Here is an 11,217-nt window from a genome sequence, read left to right as displayed (position 1 = left end):
TTAACCCTTTTGCCTCAGTTTCCTCACCTGTAAAATGAGCAGGAGAAAGGAAATGGCAATCCACACTAGGAACTTTGCCAAGAAAACCCCAAATGCGGTGACAGAGGTGGTTGTGATTGAAATGACTCACTAACAAGAAACAAGTTAGATTAAGTTGCATTAAGAGGTGCTGGTGGATTTTCTCTCCATGCAGTTCTTTCAAACACAGACTGAACTACCACTTGTCAGGATCCCCAAGCCTAGGACACTCCACTCTTTTTTCTTTTTTTGGAGACCTCTTATTTTCCAGGGCTATAGGTCAGCAAGCAAGCTATGCCCTGAGCTTGGCATAACAACAGTCCTTTGTGCCCACCGTCAGGATGAACGCTTTGGCAGCTAAACCACAGAACTGGAGGTCCCTGAGCTGGGGCAAGCACCAATAGGAAGCAGGTCCCAGTGGTGAAGCCCTGCTATGTGTGGACTTTTTGTCACTGGGTAAACTTGCCTCCTTGTTGGGTCATACCCCACTGCTGCTGTTACAACTCACTGCTTGGTTCTTTGTCTAGCCACAGCTATATATGTCAAGGCTTGGGCTCTAAGCCTTGGGTCTCCTCAGGCCTAGGGCACACCTCAACACGTGTTTGTTTCTTTCCTCCAATGGAATAAAGAAGGCCTTTTGCCTAGAACCTCTTGTTTAAAGTTGCATGAACACGACCTTTATATTTCAGATATATTTTAGTTGTAAGGATAGTGTTCAAATAGTGGGAGTGAGCAAAGAAGTTTGGTGGGAATTGTTATGACACATTGAAGAGACAGTGAATGGACAGTTTTGACTAGAGGAACAGTAGAGTCCTGTACACAAAGAATCCCATGCCAAACTTTCTCCCCTCCTACTGAAGCACAGGTAGCCAGTACCTTTTGAGCCTAAGGAGATGAAGGGCTGGAAAGTAAAGTAATACTGTTTTGATAAGCCTTAATGGCAACACCCCTTCCCCTCCACCCCCCGGGGTGTGAATATTCATGCTGTGAAAGGGGACCAGTGAAGAAGAGGGTCCTATGTCATTGGCTTTAGAAATGAACAGGGTAGCTGAAGTCCAACTTTCCCTCCAAGGGCCATCCGGCTTTGCATGCTCCTATCTCCCACCTCTGTCCTGATTACTCAGAGCCCTTATTATCCAGCTTCTCTCTCTCCCCACCCAAAAAATCAGCATTGGTCAGACCATAGCATGGAGAGGGCTTAGCAGCTCAGCTCCTCTGCCTCCTACTGTTCTGGCTGCCAGGTAAGGAAGGAGCATGCAGTGGTCATGGGATCACAAACAAAATTGTAGTCTCATTTTTATATCATTCAGATCTCATTTGTGAGCTTTCTTCTCATTCACTTATTAAACTTATTAAAATTGTTCGTTCAATGTCTTCCTCTAAGTGTACAATAATTCGAGTCAAGCAATTATCAGCGCCACTGCTTTTTCTTGAAAGCCAATGCGTTTTCGTGAACTTTGTTTTGTTTCTCATTTTACATGCCAGAACAGAGATTGTCATGACTCAATCTCCCGTCTCCTCCTCCATATCTCCAGGAGAATCACCATGTGCTCCAGGGCTGGTCAGACTATGCACCCTAGCTCATCCAGCACACCCAGCCTGGCCTCTGGGGTCTCTGCTGGGTTCAGTGGCAGTGGGTCTGGCACAGATTTCTCACTGACAATCAGCAGAGTGGGGGGGTGAAGATGTTGTAGTCTTCTACTCTCAGCAGTGGGGTCAATACTCTCCCACAGCATGCCATCATTGTACATAAGCTTTCCCAGGCAGTTTCAGCTCAGGGGAGCAGCTGCATCCTCCAATGTCCTCCAGGGAATAGAAGCCACTGCATTGTGTTCTATAGTGAGCTCAGCTGGGAATCCTACCTGTTACTAAAGCATTGTTGGTGGAGTTAGGAACTAGTCCAACCATTCTGGAGAACAATTAGGAACTATGTCCAAAGGGCTATGCAAATGTGCACACCCTTCGACTCAGCAATACCACTACTAGGTCTGTATCCCAAAAACATCAAAGAAAAGGAAAAAGGACCTATCTGTACAAAAATAATTGTAGCAGCTCCTTCCTTCAGGGTCTCCCAGGGAAGGGAAGCCATTGTTCTGTGTTCTGTAGTGAGGTCAGACAGTAGTCCTCATCCCACCATGCCTTAGGAAACTCATTCATAGGGATAATCTCCATCCCATAAGATCTCACTTAGCTCTCTCTTTGGAGGGTGGGGCCCTGAACTCCATTTCTCCACTTAAGAAGAGAACCTGGCTAAAACATTGCTTCATTTCTCACCTGTACTACTTTGAGAATTCCCTGACTGAGTTCTCCACCAGGTCCCTGCCTAGGGTACCTTTCCCACAAACTCCTGCTTTTCAGCTGCTTTTTCTCTTTTGCCTTCTATTACATTGGAGGGCTGCTAGGTGGGGCAGTGGATGGAGCACCAGGCAAGGAGTCTGGAAGACCTGAGTTCAAATGCTGCCTCAAACACTTGGTGTGTGACCCTGGGCAAGTCATGTAACCCTGTTTACTTCAGTTTCCTCATCTGTAAAATGAGCTGGAGAAGGAAATGGCAAACTAATCCAGTATCTGTGCTGAGAAAACCCCAAATGGGACAGGAAAATTCTGAAGACACAACTGAAAAGTGCCTGAACAACAATATTAGATTGCAAATTCCTTGAAGTTAGGGCTGTCTTCTTTATATTTATACCCCCTCTTATTACAGAGCCTAGCAAGGACTAAGCCCTTCATAAAGATTGATTGATTGATTTTAGTCCCCACCTCCCTACCTAAGGAATTCACCCTCCACCTTCTACAACTAAGGCAGTGTGGAGAGGTAAGTGGTAATGTGGGACATTCAGACAGATACAGAATTTGCTAATATTGAGAATTTGCTTGAAATGCTTTATTCCGGATCTCCATACTCACCTTGGGGGAGGTGAAGCTTTAGCTGATTTTGCAAGGGTGATAAGGGCTTAGCTTTTTACCCAAAGATGTTGTACCTTACAGGCAAGGGTCTACCTAGCATCATGGTAACAGTCATAGGCAAATTCTGTGTGATCCAAAAGATGGGAAAATGTCACTTTTGGCAAATGTCCTCTTCAACACAAGCCTTGAAAAGGAAGTAATTTTGTTCTAATGACAGCAAAATTAAAGTGGATGACAAAAGCTAAACAGAACTGTCAGGGGAGGTAAACATCCTATGCATTAAGAATGGAGAACTTTAATACTTAGCGCTCTAACTAAGCACATCTCAAGTGTGTGCACAAGCTATGGAGAATACAAGGGAAATCTCAGACTTGTGCCTGAGGGCCACTCAGAGGCACATACTACAGTGAATCAGTCAATAGGAATTTATGTAGCACCAGTTATGTGCCAGGCACTGTGCTAAATGCTGGAAATAGCTCATTGGGTTCAACATGTAGGGGAATCAGATCCAGTCAATCCAGTCACTGAAAAGGTTACTTAGAGTAGGAAAAGGGGTCTGTCATCTCCCTATCCCCTAACACAAGAAGGCTGAGGCAGTATTTTAGAGAAGCCTCAGGAGTCTGTGCACTAGTGGGAGGGGAGAAGATAAACTACACAGAGTGATCCTAAAAAGAGAAGGAAGAATGAATAAAACCCAAAAGTAAAACAAAAAATATGGTTAAACAACTGAAAGAAAGGAAATTAATAGTGTCAAATGAAAGGCAGATTTTTGGATTCCCGAGAGATGATGGAGCATCAGTTAGAAAATCCAGGGTCTAAAGGGAAATAAAATTCAAACGAGAAATTGGAAAAATGAATTTAGGTTAGGAATTAGAGCCTCCATGCAGTGATTAGGGCTCTGCATAAGGAACTCTGTTACTTTTAAAATCTTTTCTTTGCTCTTCAAAAAATTTCCTTTGGCTTTACTGGGAATTCTAGCTGAGCATATGTCCAACCTGCATTTTTACTTTGAGGCTTTGTTTATACTTGGGTTCACATCATTATCATCTTCTGTATTTTCCTTGAGCTTCCTTGTCCTCACAGTAACTTTTTATGGTCAGGTTCTTTTTTATGTTATTTGTTCATTTTTCTAACTAACCTCTTGACTTTGGACTTTATGTTAATGTTAGGCTGTACTCACCTCTGGGCAGGGGAGGATATCTGCTCTGAGCTTCTGTCTTTTATGTCCTTCTGCTGCTTTCACTGCCAACACTCCCTCAGTTCCCAAATTTTTACCCACAGAAGGAGAAGCTACCCATATTTTTGGACGTATTATTCCTTTTCTTTTTCCTTTGATCTCTTTGGGGTATAGACCTAGTAGTGGTATTGCTGGGTCAAAGCATATGCAGAGTTTAATAGCTTTTCAGAGTTCCAAATTTCTTTCAAACATGGCCGAACCAGTTCAGTTTCACCAACAATGCAATAATGTACATCTTCCCACAGCCCTCCAGAATTTGTCATTTGCTTTTTTTGTCAACTGTATTCATCTGATGGACAATGTTTTCATCAGTGTTACTACTAGAATGCAAGACATGAGGAGTCAGAAGAGGGCATTGGTTTGGGGGTGAGGGTAAACAGTTAAGAAAATGGTCTCTCAGAATGGAGTATGGAATTCTCGACTGGAGCAGTAATGATCAAAAGCAGTAACAACGGGCTCTTGGTCAGGGATTCACAATGTGACTTGGTAGAAATAGCTGTGTCTTATGTGCTCCAAACTTAAAAAGGATACCAGTGAAAACCAACTGTTTACAGTCCACCTTTGGAAATTTTGTGAAGTGTAACTTGAACGAAAGAAGAGCAGTAGAAGCAATGCTGAGTAACCCATATTCCAGGTGTCAAACCTGAAAATTTGGTTGAAGGAAACAACAGAGCTAGGTGATAGAAAAATCCATGTTGTTTATTATTTTCCCTTAAAGCATAGCGGAGCTAGGTTACTTGTACGTACAAGGAGTCAGAGTATAAACTCTGGCTGCCTGAACAAAGCAATGAGAAAACTTATATATGTTATTTTAGCAGAGCTAGCAAGCCTGTATGACCTCATTTTTATGACCCCCATGTATGTTTAACCATGGTACAAGAAGAGGATTTTCCTTAATGGAATAGATTGTAAATACAACAAATTAGATAGTTGACAGAGTGTCAATTGGAATTACAACCCCAGGATCTCTGTGTTTAATTTGCCATTAACATTCCACAACATAGTATATGCCCATAAAATATTAAGATAAGGAAAAGTCACATAATTCAAGATAGTGTCTGGGGTCAAGGTTTTCACCCTTAATGGCCATGGACAGAGCAAGGAATGCTCCATCTGGATTTGTTGATACAAGATAGAGATATCTCTGAGCTTACTCAGAGAACAAAGAGACTGTTAGGATCAGGCTTTTCTTCTGGTTAAGTAGTTCAGGCCCTGAGTCTTACTGAAATTACAAAAATGATATAAAATAGTATAATATTTTCCACACAGGAGACCAAAGCCAGGAAATGATCCAGCAATGAAACCCACAGCCTGAAATGTATCTATGTAAGTGCACAAAGCACATCTGAGAAGCAAGGGAAACTAGAAGCCTTAACACAAGCAGGCAAATTCAGCCTTATAGGTGTGACTGAGACTTGATAAAGTGGGACTCATAACTGAAATCGAATGTTCTTCTCTCCCTCCTTCTGCCTCACAGGTCCATGCCTGCTCTTGTTTCGTACTCTGAACTCTACTTCCTCAATCCCTCAGTTTGCCCAGTTCATCACCCTGACTGTGGGTTCATGTTACCGCGCCCCCCCCCCCCCGCCCCAGAGTGTGACCGCACAGGTGTATGGAGTATGGAGTATGGAGTATGACTCCATCTCTACATTGTGCTATCACTTGGAATCCCTTGCCCCCATGTCCCATTACAAGTGATGCCTCCTGAAATCCTGGTTTGCTGTTACCCCCACTATCTGCCTTCCCAAAGTCATAGGAATTTCCTGTGCCATTTCTTGAATGCTACTGAATCTGAGGTCCCTGCCTGCCTCAGCCCTTGGCCATGGTTCCAAGACAGACTTCCCTCCCCCACTAACAGCCTGGAGAATGATGATGTTGTACATTACTCATGTCAACAGGACTCCACCAAATCTCCAACAATGCTCCAGTATTCATTCATTCAATAAACACTTATCAATAGCTACCATGTGCTCTTCAGAGCTCCCAGTAAAATGGGGTGCAAGTGGTAAACGCTTTTGTACAAGCAGGATATGTACAGGATAAACGGGAGTAACCTCAGAGGGAAGGAGCCAGGATGAAGGGGAGCTGGGAAAGTCTTCTTGGGACTTTAGATGAGACTTGAGGGAAGTCAGGGAAACATTTGTTTTGCCTAATTTAGGGGAGGGGTAGGAGGGTGTATCAGTAAGGCAATAATCACAATGTAGAGGCTAACTGTAAATATGCCTGTCTAGTTCTGTATCACAAAACATAAGAGGTGTATTCATTCATGTGTTTTTCTAGAGTTTTTAATAATAAAAACATTCGACCTCTATTGGTAATATATTATTTTCATTTTTGTTATTAATATTGCTTATTGTTTTCTTAATATTAAACTAATACAGCAATCATAGAATGAATCTATCCTGATCATAAAAATGATCCTTGTAATCTTTTGGGAGGTGTTCTTGCTAAGATTTTATTTAAAAATGTTTGCATCTGTATTCGTTAGGGATATTAATTTCAGGTTTTGTTTTTCCATTGACTCTTCCTATGTCTCGAGTCCATGTTTATGTCACAGAAGGAGTTTTGTAAGACATTTTCTTTGCTATTTCTGCAAACAACTTCTGTAATTTTGGAATTAATTAATTTTGAATGTTTGATACAATTCACTTTTGATTGCATCCGATCCTATAGCCACCATCCTCACCTCCCCACTCTGACCCCATTAGGAGTCATTCATGTCTTCTTCAATTTCTTCCTCTGAGACTGGGTTGTTCAAATTTTCTATTTCTTATTCTGTTAATTTTTTTTATTTTTATAAATGTTTATTTCCTGTAGATTGATGGATTTGACATATAGTTGGGCAAAATAAATTTTTTTCTTTTTCTTTTAATTAATTAATTGTATAAGATTTTGAGTTATAAATTTTCTCCCCATTCCTTTCCACCCCCTTCCCCAAGATAGCATGAATAATTCATAATGACATCCTTTATTTCTTTAATATATATTAATTCCCATTTTTGTTAATGGTAATTTAATCCCCCCTTTCTTTTAAATCAAATTTGCCAATAGCTTATTTTACTTGATTGTTTTTCCTCTGAGATGTTCATAGTTTTATCTGTTTATTCATTTTTTTTTACTTTTAATTTTGTTAATGTCTAACTTAATTTCAGCATTTCTGTTTGGGTATTTAATTAGCATTTTAAAATTTGACAGTTTTTTTTTTGTTTTCTTACTTATGCATCAAATTCATTAATCTGTCAGTCAGCTGTGATTTTTTAAGCACCTACTGTGAGCCAGGAACTTTGCTAAGTGCTGGGGATACACAGCAAGGCATGAAAACAGTCCTCATTGCCCATAGTTCTGCCCTTTGCATCAAACAAGGCAAGGCTAATCCTTTTTTTCACCCATATAACAGCCCTTGGAATATTGTGTAGGAGGAAATTGGATTAGAGCCCAAACCACAAGACATACAGGGAATGCTGCCACCAGCCTCAGGGCCCCATTACCTGGAAGCCCTTGGATATTTGAATTTAAACACTGATTGTTTATAAAAATGTAGCTAGCCCTTCTATAGTGGTGTAGTCATCTCATTTTATCCTCACAACTACCTTGGAAGGTAATTCTGTTATTATTCCCATTTTAAAGATTTTTAAAGAAACTGAGAAAGTTAAGTGACATTTCTTTCATGTTTGGCAAAATGCAGTATAGAAAAGGAAAACCAGGTACAACGAGCAGGTAAGAGAACTTAAAACAATCAAAGAGGAGGTTCCCTGGGATGTCAGGAGTTCCTCTGCCAATGCTGATTTTTTTTTTAAATACTCCATGCCCCAAATTGTCCCTAAGTGGGTTCCAGAACTTAACTCAAACTACTCCAGGTCTACTCTGTAATACCTTCAACAACCTCAAACGTGGACAGGAAAGTTCTGTCACACTTAGCTGGGAGCTGAGACCATTTCAGCTTGGGCCATGCCAGCACAGATGGGGTTGGAGCAAGCCTCAGGGGACTGAGTCATTTGGTAGCTGTGGTGATTTCCAGACTTCTCAACCCACAAACACCAAGGACAACATCGAAGGGAAGTGGGAAAACTCTGTTGGACCTGGGTGAGAGAGGAGTGTGGTCTGGCCCCAGCGCCAGGACAGTGGAGGTGGCATTGGCAGCAGCAGGAGCACCAGTGGCTGTTTCTCGAGCTCCCAGCCCACAGATGGTAGGGGGATAGAGGACCTGATCAGAGAGGGATTGCAGGGATGGCTTTGCTGGCACTGAGGTGGGATTCTCTTACTTTGCCCTCCTTGGATCTCGGTCACAGTACCATGTGGTGGTCCTGGGGTGAGGAGTGCTGGTGTGACAGAGCTTGTGACAGCAGTGGACAGCGAATCCTCCTCACAGTTCCAAGGCAGGAAAGAGTGCTTGTGGTCACTCACTGAGCCCAGCACAGGCCAGGAAAGGAGTAAACAGCTCTCCTTTGATCATACCACTTCAGAATAACTGAAAATTTACAGGCTCCTAGAAAAATTTCTGAAAACAACTGCACAAAACTCCTGAAATTTGGGACAGGACTACCCTACACACTGGAAGCAGAAACCTTCCTTAACAAAGAGCTAAAGAGTCAAGTAATTGGCTAGGAAAATCAGCAAACTGCAGGAAAAAAATCAGACTATAGAATCTTACTTTGCTGACCAGGAAGATCAAAACATACAACCAGAAGAAGACAACAAACTCAAAGCTCCTACATCCAAAGCCTCCAAGAAAAATATGAATTGGTCCAAAGCCACGGAAGAACTGAAGAAGGATTTTTGAAAACCAAGTAAGAGAAGTAGAGGAAAAATGGGGAAGAGAAATGAGAGTGATGCAAAAAAATCATGAAAAATGAGTCAAGAGCATGCTAAAGGAGACCCAAGAAAATACTGAAGCAGTAACATCTTAAAAAATAGACTAACTGAAATGGTAAAAAAGGTCCAAAAAGTCAATGAGAAGAATGCCTTAAAGAGCAGAGGTGGCCAAATGGAAAAAGGAGGTTTGAAAGCTGACTGAAGGAAATAATTCCTTAAAAATTAGAATGGAGCAAATGGAAGCTAATGACTCTATGGAAATGAAGAAATTAACCCACCAATCACCTTTTGAAAGACATCCGAAAAGGAAAACTCCTAGGAATATTGTAGCCAAATTCCAGAGATCCCGGGTTAAGAAGAAAATACTGCAAGGAACCACAAATAAACAATTTGAGTATTGTGGAAACACAAGCAGGATAACACAAGAACTAGCAGCTTCTACATTAAGGGATCGGAAGGCTTGGAATATGATATTCCAGATGTCAAAGGAGCTTGGATTAAAACCAAGAAGCACCTACCCAGCAAAACTAAGTATAATATTTCAGGGAAAAAAATGGACATTCAGGGAAACAGAAGTCTTTCAAGCATTCTTGATGAAAAGACCAGAGCTGAATAGAAAATTTGACTTTCAAATACAAGAATCAAGACAAGCATGAAAAAGCTGTTGTTTGTCCTTCATTCTTGAAGAGGACCATGACATCAGGGAAATGGTGACATGATTTGCCGTTGACATTGATTTGAGTGAAGGAGGGCTGTGCAAGGTCACCAGCCTCACACATGAAAAGGTAAACAGGAAAGAGAAAACATAAGGGACTTATTAAAGTGGAACTGTATACATTCCTACATGGAAAGATAATATTTGTAACTCATAAGACTTTTCTCAGGATTAGGGTGGTTTGAGGGAAAATATATGCATGTATGTATGTGTATATATGCATATATATAGTATGTATATTTATATATAATGTGTATATCTGTACATTTGTGTGTTTGTATGTATACACACATATACACAGAGGGTACAGGATGAGTTAAATATGAAGGGATGATATCTAAAAAATAAAATTAAGTGGTGAGAAAGGAATATATTGGGAGAAAGAGAAAGAGAGAGAGAGAATGGGGTAAATTATCTCCCACCAGAGAAGAAATTTGACAATGGAGGGGAAGTCAGGAAGGTAACAGTGAATGAATGAACCTTACTCTGATCAGATTTGGCTTAAGGAGGGAATAACATATATACTCAATTGGGTATCTTACCCTACAGGAAAGAAGGGAGGAAAAGGATTGGGGTGGGGGGGGAGATGAAAGAAGGGAGGGCAGATTAGGGGAGGAGGCAGTCAGAAGCACACACTCTTGAAAAGGGACGGGGTCAAAGGAAAGAATAGACTAAATGGGGGGGGGGTGGGATAGGATGGAGGGAAATATAGTTTTTCACAAAATGACTATTATGGAAGTATTTTGCATACCTACACAGGTATAACCTACACAGAATTGCTTGCTTTCTCAATGAGGGTCAGTGGGGAGGGAAGAAGGGAGAGAATTTGGAACTCAGAGTTTTAAAAATAAATGTTAAAAACAGTTTTTACATGCAAATGGGAAATCACATATACAGGCAAAGGGGTATAGAAATCTATCTTGCCTTACAAGAAAGTAAGGGGAAAGGGGATGGGGGGGGGCCATTGATAGAAGGAAGGACAGACTGGGGGAAGGGGTAATCAGATTGCATGTCATCTTGGGGTGGGGGGAAGGGGAGCGACAGAGAGAAAATTTGGAACTTAAAATCTTGCAGAAATGAATGTTGAGAACTAAAAATAATTTTAAAAAAAGAACTCACCTCTGAAATATGTAGAACAAAACTGCATAACAACTCATTCCCCAATTGAAAAATGGTCAAAGAATATAAACAGGCAGTTTTAAAAAGAAGAAATCAAAGTGATCTTTGGTCATATGAAAACATGCTCTAAATCACTAATGATTACGGAAATGCAAATTAAAACAACTTATACTGCCTCATATATATACTGGCTAATATGACAGAAAAGGAAAACACTACAGATAGGAGGGGAATAGGGAAAAACTGGGATACTAATCCACTGTTATTGGAGTAATGAACTGCTCCAAATATTCTAGAGAGTAACTGGGTACTATTCCCAAAGGGTTGTCCAACTGTGCATACCTTTTGATACAGCAACACATTTCTAGGTTTGTATCCCAAAGAGATCAAAGGAAAAAGAAAAGAACCT

This window comes from Trichosurus vulpecula, chromosome 3 (assembly GCF_011100635.1).
Source record: "Trichosurus vulpecula isolate mTriVul1 chromosome 3, mTriVul1.pri, whole genome shotgun sequence".
Taxonomy (NCBI): domain Eukaryota; kingdom Metazoa; phylum Chordata; class Mammalia; order Diprotodontia; family Phalangeridae; genus Trichosurus; species Trichosurus vulpecula.
The sequence above is the reverse complement of the archived record's forward strand: the minus strand, read 5'-3'. Positions refer to the sequence as shown.